The 15,430-nt window shown below is 37.1% G+C and overlaps 2 long non-coding RNA genes across 3 annotated transcripts; both read right to left on the reverse strand.

Moving 5' to 3' along the window:
• Positions 1-279: 279 nt before the first annotated feature.
• On the reverse strand, positions 280-1,899 carry LOC131335159 (uncharacterized). 2 transcript variants are annotated; one of them, XR_009202443.1, is made up of 2 exons: positions 1,664-1,899; positions 280-502 (listed from the first exon to the last, which is right to left on the reverse strand). It is a non-coding gene; the product is annotated as an uncharacterized LOC131335159 (long non-coding RNA). The 2 variants fall into 2 exon arrangements; XR_009202444.1 differs by lacking the exon at positions 280-502 and adding an exon at positions 636-1,089.
• Positions 1,900-10,204: 8,305 nt separating this feature from the next.
• On the reverse strand, positions 10,205-11,734 carry LOC131335161 (uncharacterized). Its single transcript, XR_009202445.1, has 3 exons — positions 11,682-11,734; positions 10,678-10,747; positions 10,205-10,253 (listed from the first exon to the last, which is right to left on the reverse strand). It is a non-coding gene; the product is annotated as an uncharacterized LOC131335161 (long non-coding RNA).
• Between the last annotated feature and the right edge of the window lie 3,696 nt (positions 11,735-15,430).

Here is a 15,430-nt window from a genome sequence, read left to right on the forward strand (position 1 = left end):
AATAACTTGAATATTCTTCTTTTATTAATTTTATCGCATGATTAGTGTACCGAATAATTAATTTTGTTGCACGATAAGCTTATGGCATGGTTAAAAGTACAATAATCGTTCTGTTTTTTTTAATTGAAATCTAAATCTCCTTGGCATTGTTAGATGAATTTTATGTGTAAAAAGAAAAATGATTTCCATTCCGTGAATTATAATGTTTGATTGTTGTTCACTCTTTTTCACGAGAACTTAGAATGGACATTAGGTTGTCACGACCCGCCTTTTATTACCAATAAACTTCAAAATACCCTATATATTACGCACTTCCAGGCCCCATTCTCTCAATATACAAATTACAATACCAAATAAAGTACCTTGCAATTCAAGTTCTTACAACCCAAAATAAAATTTTACAAGTCTAACAAGCCAAAAATATACAAATATTCCATCACGCTCTTAAATAAAAGACTAGAACAGATCCCATGATTCTTAAGCCTCGAATCCACCTCCAAACCTGAAAAAGGTTGGATTATACAACGTGAGTCGACACTCAATAGGAAACGTGCTAAAGGCGAAGATAAGAGAACGCAAGCAAAATGCACAATACACAAAATAATTTGTTCTTGCCTACTTTTTGAATACATCAATTCGTGAGTATATACAATATTCTACAAAAACTTGCATTTTATTAAGCCTCAAAAGATAACCATTGGATATATCGTAACTTAGAACAAATGAATACATAATAACTTTTACTTCTCAAGTATCCAACAGAAATAATGATAAAAATAATCCGTTCAGATAATAATCCAAATCTCCAAATACCAAGTCATAACCAAACCACGTAAGCTCATCTCATCTCATATATCCAAAATCCTTCAAACATAAAACACATCAAATTATAAGTCAATAGGAGAAAATAAGAGCACATAAGACCAATAGTCCAAATTAACAAGTTGTGTACCAATCCTAGGCGACTGATCAGGTCCCTAATCATCCAAATTTATGGGCTACTAACCTAAAGGCCTATGGAACACCTTATCCCGCGCGGGTTTACGGACTATACACCGACGGATAAACTCATTATCCATATGCTTCCGGCTACACAACAAGTACAAAATGGTCAAGTCAACCTCCAATACGTGGCTCACTAGCCCAAATAACAAGTACCAATTCCAAATCATCCAAACTACGAGAAAGATCATACAATCTAGTCATAGTCTCAACAAAGTCATAATCTAGAATCCCGATTTACGATAGTAAAATTATCATCAAATAAATATACAAGTAGAGTCATTATCAACTGTAGTGTCAAATTACAAGAATTGGTTTAACTTTTCTCTCTGTCATTTTATCAAACACCTTATAGGAATGTATCAAATCATCACATATTAAATCAATCCTTTACTCAAACCGGTCCAACATGCTAAAATTTACATAATCTAGTAAATAATCATCAAGGTCTTTAATCAATCGTGAAAATTTGAAACTCATGAATAACACATGCTACGCATAGTCCACATATACCTTGAACAAGACATACTACGCATAAATCACCTATACTTGGAACCTATTAGGGTTAACTTAAAATTGAAAAGAAAAACAGTATAATCACAGATTTTTAGGTGTATCTCACTATACTTTCCCATATCTAAGCATTTAGCAAGAATCCTACCTCAAAAATGAAAACCTCCGAATTTGCTAGGAACTCCAAAGTTGGCCGATCAAGATTTTGTTCGGATAGATGCGTAGCCCTCTATCCGTAGATCACGTTTTCTTCTTGCCTTGTTGCGAGATTCTCAAGCCTTAGCTTCCGATTATGGAGTTGAAGCATGAGGGTTTGAGAGAGAGAAAAGAAAAGAAAAAAAACAGAGAGAAGAGACGCAGGAAAAGGAAAAAGAAGAAATGAGGAATCGGGTCCTCTGATCAGATTTTCTGATTTTAAGTGTAGTAATTACACTACACCCCCTCAACTACCTTAAGCACTTTCTCAAGTCTTAGAATTTAATAAGTAGCTACACTAATATCCCATGAGCTATAAAAATAAACGGTAACTACTCATAAAAGTTAACCACCGCGGGTCTCTCAACACTCTCGTCCTATGGCCCACGAACTCGGGCCCGCACGACCAAACACACATCTACTACACATATAAACTATCCTTTGCTCGCAAAATTATCTAATTATAATTCTACGTACCAACCTCAATAAAAATAAATTTAAAATTAGACACGGGTCTCTACAAGGTTCACTGGGGATTGGTGTACGTGTAGAGAGGGTCACGTAGACGTTTTTAAGTTAAAGGAAATTGAAAAAGATAGAAGATGATGTGATTGGCGGTTGGCCAGAGGAATGAGGTTTTAATGGGATTCTTGGAGGTTATCCAGTGGATCCGGATCTGTTGGAGGTTATCCACAGAGTCCAGTTTGGGAGAAGAGAATTGAAGCCAGGGTATGGCAATTGATTGTTGATTCGAAACCTTAGGATATGGCATTGCGTGATCGCTCTTTTTGAATAGAAGATAAAAGGGTGATATGTATCATAGCACTAGGTTATGGTCTATATACTCCCAAGGTTACGATTAGTTCCTTGTGGGCCCAGTGGTTACGGTTGGTTCCCTGGGGAATTCATCCTTGCGAGGCGGCCGATGACTCCGACTAAGTAAATAACTTAGGTCGTTTCATCGGGGCTCCCGGTTAGGGCAAGCAAGGGGGAGCGGTATCACGAATGGCCATAGTCCTAGTGGTTAACATGGGAGGATGTTTCTCAAGGGTTGAGATTCTAGATTTCACTAAGTTAAAGGCTAGTAATTGAAATTGATCGCTTGCTACTTTAATTGTTCTTACTCTAACAGTATTGTATATGTCCTTGTTTGTAAGTTATGGGTTCAGGTGAGTTTTGGCTATTGAGCGTCATCGCTCACGGTACTATGTTGCCCTGGTAACTCGAACGTCAGGTACCGAAGACAGAACAGAAGTGTCGTACGATTCGATCGAGTTCAATCCTATCGAGGAAGAAGCTGCATAGTCGCTCTGATTAATTTAAGTCGACTTTAATTTTGGAAGCTTTGAAAATTGTAATATTTTGATTTATTTGAAACGGTTGTAATATAATGACATATGCTTTTGAAATGGTGACGTTGTAAATCTATGAAATTTTTTTTGTGAAAATAATCTTTGAAATATTTATTAATGTCTCCGAATTTTCGGGGCGTTACATATATGCTACTTACATCATCAGATGAGTCAATTCTATGACATACTACTTAAATTGTTAGATAAATCGATTCTATGAGGCACTGCTTACATTGTTTTATACTCCGTATTGGATAAGCGGTACTTGTTGTAATAGCTAATTTCTGAAATAAAAAGCGGAGGTATCATTCGTTTTACGAAGTGAAAACAATAATGCCACTTTTCACATGTTAATATGGTGGTCACTGGATTCAGTTTTTTCCTTTTCCTTTTTGTTATTTTTCCATTTGTAAATGTGAATATTTTGGACAATGCAGTTGGTGTACGACGTACTGATTCACTGTTTGTGAAAAGCGAGGCACAGAACGATCTTTTATGTCAAATTGTTCCGGAAATATTTGGTGGAGCACGATCTAATTAGAGACGAGAAGGAGCTGTTATTTGTCGCCGCATCAAATATCAGAAACGGTCGGCTTTGTTGAAGAGATGGATGACCTTGTGTTGGCTTCACGCCCGTTCGAAAGGAGATGGATGACCTTGTGTGGTGGACATACATTCAAAAGTTATTTCGGTAATCATCATCCGAACACAGCAAATGTAACTGTTACAAGTTGATATTGAGCACACCACCTGCGATGCTTTTGTAGTTTCTAGTGTACTGGTCGGAGTTATTGTAATGTAACATGAAGCTTTGAACCTCTCGTGATTTTAAATATTATTCGTGGATAACTAATTATAATCTTGATAATTTTAGTTTGATTTGATAAAAAAATCGGTGATTTTACATTCTCGTTTCTTAATTTCTTTCATAAATAAAAAATAAGCACGTGATAATTGATATAGTTTAAAGAATAATTTCAATGTACAAATGTGTTGAATTGAAAAATAAAAACTTATGATAAAAAATGTATGTCTTTTAAGGCTGGGTTCCAGAAAAGGATTAAGAACTTATTTTTTGTTGAATAAGAAGGGTTGTTCCGGAAAATAAGAAGGGTGGTAATTATTTTGGTAGAATTTATATAGGTACCAATGGGCGCCGGGAGGGAAATCGTACCGGGGGCCGCGCCGGGCCGTCTCCGGCCACCGGACGGCCGATCCGAGCCGTTCAAAAATTCTAAAAAAAAAAACCGAAGGGGCATGCACGAGAATCAATGGCATCCGAGGTGTGTAGGGTGCTTGCCCGGCGAGGCCGCGGGTACGATTTCCCTCCGCCGGCGCCCATTATCATAGCAACAGTCTTATTTTTTGTATAAGGCAACTTTAAGCTCAAAAATCATGTGTTTACGCAAATAATTTTTCTACTACTATGGATCTTGTTTGATAGATCTTATTGAGATCTTTAATACAATGCAAAAAAATTTGAATTTTTTTTTCATTTACATTATTTTTGAGTTTGAAAATGTGAAATGAACTTTTTAAGAAGGATTTTGTGAAATGCCATTTCTTATTTTTGAATTAAAAGTTGCAAAATAAGTATTTATTTTTAAAAAAAATTTCCGGAACGGAGCCTAAGCCGACTCCAAAATTAAAATCCTGGCTTTACCTTTTTGTTTGGAAAGCTTTAGAGCCAAACACAAATTAATGCTCTCTTGGACTTCGAAATACACAGCATTGACCCAAGTCACCAAACCAACTAAAAGAGTATTTCCAGCGGAACGTCAATTAAATGCACGACTACCCATAGTAACAGCTTCTTCTTTACCAAACCATTTTCACATGGGCGAAAAACCCAACAAAATCTTGGCCCAACTAAACATGCAGAGGAAGCAGTTTCGGGGGCAAATTCCTGGCCGGTCCAAATTTTACGTGAGGTTCCATGCAAACTTTTTTTTAAAAATGTTATTCCATCTAAATCTTTTTTAAAAATGCTTGTACTATTTTGACCCTATCACTTTTCATACTCAAAAAATTCACACCTCCCAGAATTCACACATTCTAGAATTCACACCTCACAGAATTCACATCCTTTTGTAAAATTCACACCATTTTTCATACTTCAAGAATTCGCACTTCTGAAAATTCATACCTCCGAAAATTTAAAACCCCAAGAATTCACATCTCTGAGAATTCATACCCCCACAAATTTACACATCCCAGAATTCACACTCCTAAAAATTCACACTCCTTTGTAAAATTCACACATTTTCATAATTCACATCCATTTGCAAGAAATCACATCCTTAGAATTCACATGTCTTTACGGAATTCACACCATTTACATAATATATTCACCCCCTTTGCAAAAATTCACACTCTCAAATTCACACTTCTTTACAGAATTCACACCATTCACACCCACTCAAATTACACAATTTACAATCCTAAAATAATTCAACCAAACCTACACAATTCACACATCTTTGCAGAATTCATAAACGTTCAGCGGTTATTGCTGGTCCCACAAACGGCTTGTTTTGCCTGTTCAATGGCGAGGATTGTTTCGTTATCTGGAACCCCGCCATCAGAGAGTTCAGAGTGCTTCCCTTTCCGCATCATCCCTACTTTGCGCCAAATCTCACTGTCGAGGCCTTTAGTGTTGGATTTGGGTTAGACCCGTCAACTGACGACTACAAAGTGGTTCTGGATTAGACCCGTCAACTGACGACTAAAAGGTGGTTTCCGTGATGAGATAAGGGACATGCCACTATGTGATGTATGTGTAAATGTGTACTCCCTCAGTACAAATACTTGGAGACATCTTGACGCGCTCGGTTGTCTGTCGCCTCAATCTTTGTTTTTCGTTAAGACTAGTGCATACGCGGGTGGAGTTTATTATTGGAGTACTGGTGATGCGGAGGTGGTCGCGTTCGACATGGGCAATGAGGTTTTACTCGAGTGATACCGGTTCCTTTTGTTTGTCAGTCAGGAGAAGGATGGCATTTAATGTTATACTATGATGACCGTATTGCTCTTTGTCATTGCGGATACAAATGTTTTGAAATTTGGGTGATGGAGGCGGAGGGTTGTTGGATCAAACAGTTTAGTGCTGGACCCATCCCCGGGAAACAGGGGCAGACCTAGGATTTATCATTATTGGGGTCAAAAAGCAATATGTTTGTCCATTACATATCACTTCATTTACAACTGGCTGTGACGAATTTTCGTATTTGGTGAGTAAAACAATAAGCATAATACGCACAATAACAGAAACTATATTTATTCTACGGATATTGATTTTCACTCTCTTTTTTTTATATTCACTCTTTTTTTTTATTTTTTTAGTGTTAAAAGTGTATGTGTTTTTTTGCTAAAAGACAAAAAAAAGAGTATAGATATAAAAAAAGGAGTGTGAAAATCAATTCCCTTATCCTAATCTCTAATCAACAAAAGAGGGTCACAATATAAGTTTGCATAGGTAGTTAGTTTTGATTAATGACAGAGCCTAACGTAGAACACAAAATTCAATGTCCTAAATTAGGATTAAGCAATGCAGATGGTAGACATTAAACAATCTAATTAACAATCTAGTCGAGAAAGAAATATCATTTAACAATCTGAAAAAATACAAATTAAGAATTCTTGCATACCAAATATGAAGCATGAGAAAAAAACACACATAAAAAAAGATGCAACCAAACAAATAATTAATTTTGTCTCAAATTGATATAGGTTTTTGCTTTCAAATTAGGACCTAGGGTTTAGATTTACCTAATAACAGAATCATGGCTCATGGGTTATTACTAATCCATGCATTCAATTTCTTATCTAATTGATTCTTCAATTGATTTCTTCTCTTTTCCACAGAGAGAGAGAGATGTAAATGGTTGGCAACTTATCAATAAAATCTGGGGGAAGTAAATTATTTTTGGGGCAAGGAGAAAAGAGTATAAAATCCATGGGGCAAAGACCAAAATCTGGGGGAAGCATATTATTTTGAGGGCAATGAGAAAAGAGTGTAAAATTCATGAGGCAAAGCCCGAAGAGTATTAAATCTATGGGGCAATTAAAATTATATTCAAGGCAAAAACCCCAAGATATAATACACATGGGGCAAAACCATGAAAATGTCCGGAGAACATATGTATTAGGGCTGTTACGAACCCGACCGGACTGAAAAAGACCGAAAAAACCGTCTGATCGGTTCGGTCTCGGTTTTCTGTAAATCTATGTGGCCCGAACCGAATGTAGACCGAACTTATTTTGGACCGAACCGACTGACCAACCGAATCGTATATATTATATATATTTATATAAATCGTTTTAATCTTGACCGTCAATTTATTTGGTCTTTAAATCTACACTATCCACAACAATCCCAAACCCTACCCTATCTCTAACTCTCCACTGCCCACTGCCATTCTCACTCCAGACCGCAGACCTCTTTCTCTCCCTTCTCTAGTTCTCTCTCGCCTCCGGTCCACGAATCACGATCTCCGCCGCTTTCCTCCATTCTCAGACTCTTTCCTTTCGCGCTCCAAACTAAGGGTGTTATTTGGTCGGTTTGAGGCGGATTGGCGGGGAAACCGATCGGGTTCAGGGTATGTAAGTCCGAGACTGATCCCGACCGGTATTGACTTTGGTTCAATTCGATTCGGGGTGAGTTCGAGGATGTCGGGGATTTTGATCCACCCCGAAATGGGCCATTTAGGCGGTTTGGGCTGTTTGGGTCCATTTTCAAAACTTAAGTTACTAATGACTGTTGGGCCATTTTTCTACCCTTATTTGAGCCATTTCCAATCATTTTGGGCCCATTTTTATAAGGGGTCATTTTCACCTATTTTTATATGGGCCATTTTTACCTATTTTTATTTGGGCCATTTTTTTATGAACCATTTTTTCCAAAGCAAACAGTCTAGGCCCAAAGAAAACCACTTGTCAAATGAAGTGGAAGACAGAAAGCAAAGAGGTGGTGCACCTGTTCCAGATTCAAAAAATGCTGATAAAAAAAAACATTCACAATCACCAGTTCACCATCTATTCCAGATTCACCAAAGCAAATAGTCCACCTGTTTGGCTGTTCTAGATTCACAAAATGCCGGGAAAAAAAAAACATTCACAATCACCCTGTTCCAGATTCACCAAATTAACACAGATTTTAACACATACATAGTCCAGATTCACCACCCATCACCACCTGTTCCATGCTAACACAGTTACACTGCCACAATCACCCTTCACTACATTAGTTTCGTTACAAAATACAACACCAAATTAACATTAAAAGTTTACAAAACATTTCAAGTTCACTACCAAAACATCACCAATTGAAAACATTTCGCCATCACCACCTCAACACATCAAGCCATACCCTGTGAAGGAAAACATAAGAAAGAAATTAAGGTGGTTCAAAATCAACCCGATAAATTAAAATAAGAATTTGTAGACAAACAAAACAAAATAATTACATTTGTGTACCCATGACAGAACTCTTCAATCCAAGCACCAACTCTTTAGTCCTTATCACTTGATTCCAAGACAACTAAAAAAGTAAAAAAACAAAAAATAAATAAATAAAACAAAAACAAAGAAAACATACAAGTAAGACATTAACATAAAACATATTTAAGGACCATAAAATACTTGTCAATAAAAACTAAAAGTAAGAGTAGTACCTGAATCTAATACCTCCAATTCATCAAGTTGTTCTGTTATATTGATCTTGGTTGGTTTTCTAATCCATTGTTATGTGCAAATTAGTGCTTCCACAGTCTTCGGAGAGAGAGAACTTCGATAAGGATCAATGACACGTCCGCCCGTGCTAAAAGCGGATTCGGAGGCGACTGTGGACACGAGAATTGCTAGCACATCTCGTGCCATTTGAGAGACAATTGGATATTTCAAAGAGTTTAACTTCCACCAACGAAGTACATCAAAGTTGTCACAATCATCCTCACTAGTTTCTGCAAGATACTTTTCCAATTCCGTTTTGCTTGCCATATTGCCTTCCTTTTGTTTGTGCATCTTAAATTGAAATTTCAAAGATTTATGATTATCAATATCCATTTCAAGTCCATCCAAATCTACGGTATCCAATGATTCCCCAACTTCTTTATTATGTACACTCAAGCTACCATTATGCTTCACATACCATCCAAATAAACGGGTAATTTCACTTTTCAACTTATCCATGAACGCACTAACAATTGCCTTATCATAGCCCAAGGTATTTAGCAAACAATACTCAAAAAATGCAACTTTGCATCGAGGATCAAGAACAATCGCAAACATCATCATTTGATTAATTTTATCAAAATCACCCCAATACTTGTCAAACTTGATACGCATACTCATTGTCAAATCATACAAATCACTATCCTCGTTTTCACACAACTTCATAATGTCTTGTTGAATCAACACCATTTCATCAAAAAAAACATTGCAAGTGACGTATAAAGAACCCGAAAATTTCAAAGTTGCAACGTAAAACACTCAAAGAAACTTTACGTACAACTTAATCTTTTCCCAATCACTTGAACTTGGAGGCCCAACGTACTCCTTCCCCCCCCCTCTTCTTCTTTCTCTTCTCAATTTCAATTACCCTATTTATACACTAAAAACTATCAACATCATCAAAATTCTCGTCCATCTCCTCCTCTCTTACATTTAATTTAAAGTTTGGGTCATCACACAATCGATCAAAGGCCTTTTGATAAGTTAAAGCTCTCTCCAACGTGAAATATGTATAGTTCCACCGAGTAGACATATCTAAACAAGGTTTAAGCCTACACATAATTTTCTCCTTCTCAACACATGACCAAAACTCCGTCATTCTAGATGGGGAAGACCTCACATATCTCACCATATTGCGTACCCTTGCAATCGGGACATCAATCTCTTGTAATCCCTCACGTACGATTAGATTTAAGATGTGTGCCGTGAAATGACCCGCTCTATGAGGATTAGCCTAAACTGTCTTAAAGAAAGCTAAGCAACAAACTTAATAAAATTCTTTCCATAACGCAAGACAACGCCAACTAAGTAGATTACAACCGACTTCCAAAATAAAATTTACAAGAGAACTATACAAGATGAGTTCACATTCACAAGAGCTACAACTCCCCAAAAATTTGTATCATAAAATGTCCTACAGCCTGTCCGACTAGTTGTGGACCAAAACTCTACTTCAGTTACCTGGAAGGGTTGTGATTGTTACTACTTCATTCAAGCAAAAAGTATAAAACAATTTACACGAGCAAACATGGTTACCAAGAAACAAGTTATTTTTCACAAACCATTAAATAAGCACAATATTTCAAGAAGCCATAGGTTTGCTTCCCTTGCAACCAGGAGTTATGACGGTACCGTGACCCTGTGAACAGAGTAATTCCAACAATTTATAGCCTGTTTGTGTACATCAAACAGACAATTTATACCCATCTTGTGTACATCAAGAAGAAAACAATTCCAACCAATAATACAACTATGGCATGCTCTTGAAATAAAATCACGTTTCAAGCAACTTGATCCATATCCACAACCGTCAAAAATTCCCATCATTTGCAAAAAAATATAAATTTATTTTTAGCTAGCCTCTTCAATGAAATAGCACACTCACCTTAGAGATCCAAAAGACAAAAGCAAAAAGCCTCCTTCTCAACCTTGAGGTGGAGACTCGTTCCGCGATCCTAGAATTTGAATGACACTACACTTAGTATATTTCATACTCCAACTCATGTTAAAATGCAAGTAAAATGCATCAATAAATCTAGCATATGATCTTTTTAATCTCCATCCCTGGTATGATACTGAATGAGACCAATGCAATAAAAACGATGGATGATGTGTTTCAATGCTCCAAAGATGAATCAATGAGATTTGATACAAGAATTCCCAAGAATAAGACTTAGACCATGACCAACATGTACTGTTTTGACCATATCCGAAACATAATCGTGAATTGAAAAATGACACTTTAACCATTGAAAAGTAAACTTCTTCCTCTTCGAATCGACAGGTCATTCATCAAAAACGGAGTTCGGATAACCTTACTACGGCCTCGCGATTATAACTTAACATAATATCAAAACTGGTGCAGAGACAAATTTTGGGTCAACTTTAACAGCAGTTCTGTTATTGCTCAGGCATAACCACAACGCACGGGTTGCATCGTTGGAAAGCTCTACGTGTCTAGTTTCTAGCAAAGCAAGCGGAATGTGATTTCGAGTCTCGAGCTAGAAGATATGACTGTTTTTCCAACTTGTGTCGGTGCAGTCAGCAATGCGAGTTTCACAGCAGCAGCTCGGTGCGTGATTTTTAACTTTTTCTCCTCTTTGAAATAAATTCTGAAAATTTTACCCAATCAACTACACATGCATATCCATCTCCAGTAAAAATTTCAGAAAATTACAAGGTCGGAAAGTCAGTGAGAAAAATTCGTTAAGAACATGACAGATTCAGTCAAGTTCAAGCTCTAATTGACATGCCCATAAGCCACACGAATTTGCTAGATTAAAATCCATTCTCTTATGAACCAATTAGGATTTAAACTACAAGAATATGCAGGTATATACATGTTTGATCAAAATTCAAAACATAGATTAGGTATAAAATAGGGTTTACCTTCAATTAGATTTTCCCCAAATTTTTTTTTCCTTCTTCCTCCTCCTCCTCCTCTTCTTCTTCTTCTTCTTCTTCTCTTCTCTCTCTCTCTCTCTCTCTCTCTCTCTCTACGTGATACAAAAAAAAACGGTGGAGGGGTGTGGAATGGTGTAGAATACCGTAGAAGCTAGGTTTATTAGGAAAGAATTATCCTCTGAGGTTGGGTATATAGGTTTAAATGTGCCATAACTCATCTCTACCCTTCATTCCACCTACCAAGTCAATCTCTTTTAATTAACTTAATTAAACCCTCAAATTTAATCTCTTTTTTTTTTTTTTTTTACTTAACTAAACCCTCAAATTAAATCATGTATTGCTTAACAATTAATGAATGATATGCGAATAATAACACAACTCGTGTAACAAATAGCATGACCTATGCAACATAAAGTTAAATGACATATGCGATGCACGTGCATGCTCAGAACGGGTGTTACATGCCGAACATCTCACATGCAAGTATTCGTGATTTAAAATGGTAGTCTTCCTATCTTTGGTCTTTCTCTCTAAGTATCTAATCAAAAGATTATTTGAGAATGCATTATCAACCGTAATGGTTAGAAACTTGTCAATTCCCCAATCCAATAAGCATTCTTCAACCTTTCTACCAAGAGTATCACCTTTGTGATTAGGAACAACACAAAAATTTAAAATTTTCTTTTGGTACCTCCAATTCTCATCAATTAAATTACCCGTAAGACACATGTAATTTAGATTTTGGGCCGAAGTCCAAGTGTCCGTTGTAAGACAAACCCTTTGATTCTTGAGTGTACGGTTCAATGTTTTTTTCTCGTTCTCATACATGATCATAATTTGTTTTGCCATCGCAAGCCTACGAGGAGGATTCCACATTGGTTGAACAACACTAATAAAATCTCTAAATCCTTCACCCTCAACAAATGAAAAAGGTAACTTATCAATTATTATCATCCTCGCTAGTGCCCTTTTACAAGCGTCAACACTAAAGGCCACAGACACAAGGTTTGCACTTGTTTCACTATTGTTTTTTTTTCCTTTGAAAACTAAAGAGTTTTTGCCTAGAACCTGTAAATTTCTTACTTGCTGGATATTTGGTACATTGATGCGCTAGATGACGAGTTAGTGATTTAGTACCATTTAATTTCGAGTAACAAGCATAATCTGTCCTACACCAATTGCATACAGCCCTAGGTTTTAGATGACCTTCCGGTGTAATAGTTGTAAAATGCTTCAAACATGGAGCCCCTTTTTTTCATACCAACAACCTTCTTTTTTTCAGACTCATTATTAATTTCAGGCATGAGATCATCATTTAGTTCAGCATTTTGAGGGATATCAAACTCCGCACCTTCATCCATAATATCATCATCCATATCATCCATCTAACACAACAGCAAATTAAAACCAACATAATCACAATCTGATTTTCATGTTGTTCGTGCACTAATCTGATTATCAATCTATCACCTCGTGTTCATGCGAAAATTAAGTAGTATGTAAATTGTAAACACTAAATCCATTAAACTATTCAACAAAAATCTGATTTTGAAGCCAATATAGGGTTTTGAAATTGAATACCTCATGCTCATGGTCAGACATTTCGCTGGTGTTGTCGAGGACGTTCTGGCGGAGATGAGGGACAAGAGATGAACTTGAGAATTGAATTTGATTCGGGAAAAGTAGAAAAAAAGAAAATCAGAGCTGAAAAGAGCTTAAGATCGTTACTGTTTTTAGAAATCATTTTACTCATTAGCTCAAGATCAAAAGCCCTAACTCAAAAATCGTTTTACTGTTTTTCTGATTTTATACTAATGGAAAAGAGCTTTTTTTTTTCTTCTTCAAAGATAGTAGAGTAATTGTTTCAAATTTTGATTTTATGATCTAAAATGATGCTTCCAATAATAGTTCGTATTCTGTAAATGTATTCTCAAACATTAGGCATGAAAGGTTTTTTTGAAAAACAACGAAAATCATTACTTATGAAGAAAAAAACACAGTAAATGGAAAAAAAAAAGTAAATGGAGAAAAAAAAATCACAGTAAAAGAGAAAAATCATTACAGTAAATGGAAAAACACAGTAAATGGAAAAAAAAGAGAAAAAAACACACTAAATGGAAAATCATTACTCTACTCTATGTTGTTCCATTTCAACAAGTCAACAACCACAAATGAAAATCTCCTCCAACCCGGAGTAATCAGCTCACTCGCAAGAGAGAGGGACAGGGAGAGAGAGAGAATCGGAGATACAAGATACGAACCTTATCAGCTGACAGAGGAACGATCGGAGGGACGAGACGACTCGTCAGATCCGTCGCCGGCGAGGGAGAAGTCGGCGCTGCATCTGCTAGGCTCCTTCTTTGAGGCGTTGGCAGCGGCGGCAACTGGGGGTGGTTTGGAGCGCGAAACGAAAGAGTCTGAGAATGGAGGAAAGCGGCAGAGATCGTGATTCGTGGACTGGAGACGAGAGAGAACTAGAGAAGGGAGAGAAAGAGGTCTGCGGTCTGGAGTGAGAATGGCAGTGGGCAGTGGAGAGTTAGAGATAGGGTAGGGTTTGGGATTGTTGTGGATGATGTAGATTTAAACACCAAATAAATTGACGGTCAAGATTAAAACGATTTATATAAATATATATAATATATACGATTCGGTCGGTCGGTCAGTTCGGTCCAAAATAGGTTCGGTCGGTTCAGTCTACATTCGATTCGGTTCAGTTTCGGGCCGCATAGATTTACAAAAAATCGAGACTGAACTGAACCTAGGTCGGTTCGGTCCACTTTGAACCTCAAAAACACGCCCCTGAACTGACCGAAGACCGAACCGATCAGTCTGTTTTTTCGATCTTTTTCGGTCCGGTCGGGTTCGTAACAGTCCTATTCCCAATCACTGTAGGATTGCATCAAGGGTCAGCCTTGAACCCGTACCTTTTTGCCTTAGTTATGGATGAATTGACTAGACAATTTCAGGAGGATATCTCATGGTGTATGATGTTTGCAGATGACATTATCCTCATAAATGAAACCGCTAGAGGTGTTAATACGAAACTAGAAATTTGGAGGGAAGAATTAGAGTCAAAGGGTTTTCGAATAAGTAGGAGTAAAACTGAGTATATGGTGTGTAAATTTAGTGGTATCAGTAGTGCGCACGAAGAAAGAGTGATGATCCAAGACCAGGAGATACCTAAGAGTGATCATTTTAGATATTTAGGATCAATCATTAGTAGAGATGGAGAGATTGCCGATGATGTGACCCATAGGATTCAAGTGGGGTGGCTCAAGTGGAGGAGCGCTACTGGTGTACTGTGTGACAAGAGGGTACTCATAAAATTGAAGGAAAAATTCTATGAAACTGCCATTAGACCAGTGATAATTTACGGGACAGAATGTTGGCCTATTAAGAAACAACAGGTGAATAAGATGAATGTAGCAGAAATGAGAATGTTGAGGTGGATGTGTGGTAAGACTAGAAGAGACAGGATTAGAAATGAAACGGTTCGTGAGATGGTAGGTGTAACATCCATAGAAGAGAAGTTGAGGGAAAATAGGCTAAGATAGTTTGGGCATGTCTACCGTAGACCAGGAGATGCAGTAGTTAAGAGAGTAGATAGGATAGCTTTGAGTTGCAATGCTACGGGGAGGGGTAGACCTAAATTGACATTAGATGCTGTGGTACGCAACAATATGAGTCTAGTAGGTTTGTTTGAACAAATGGCTCTTGACAGAACTCAATAGAGG

Source organism: Rhododendron vialii, chromosome 8a (assembly GCF_030253575.1).
Source record: "Rhododendron vialii isolate Sample 1 chromosome 8a, ASM3025357v1".
Classification (NCBI taxonomy): domain Eukaryota; kingdom Viridiplantae; phylum Streptophyta; class Magnoliopsida; order Ericales; family Ericaceae; genus Rhododendron; species Rhododendron vialii.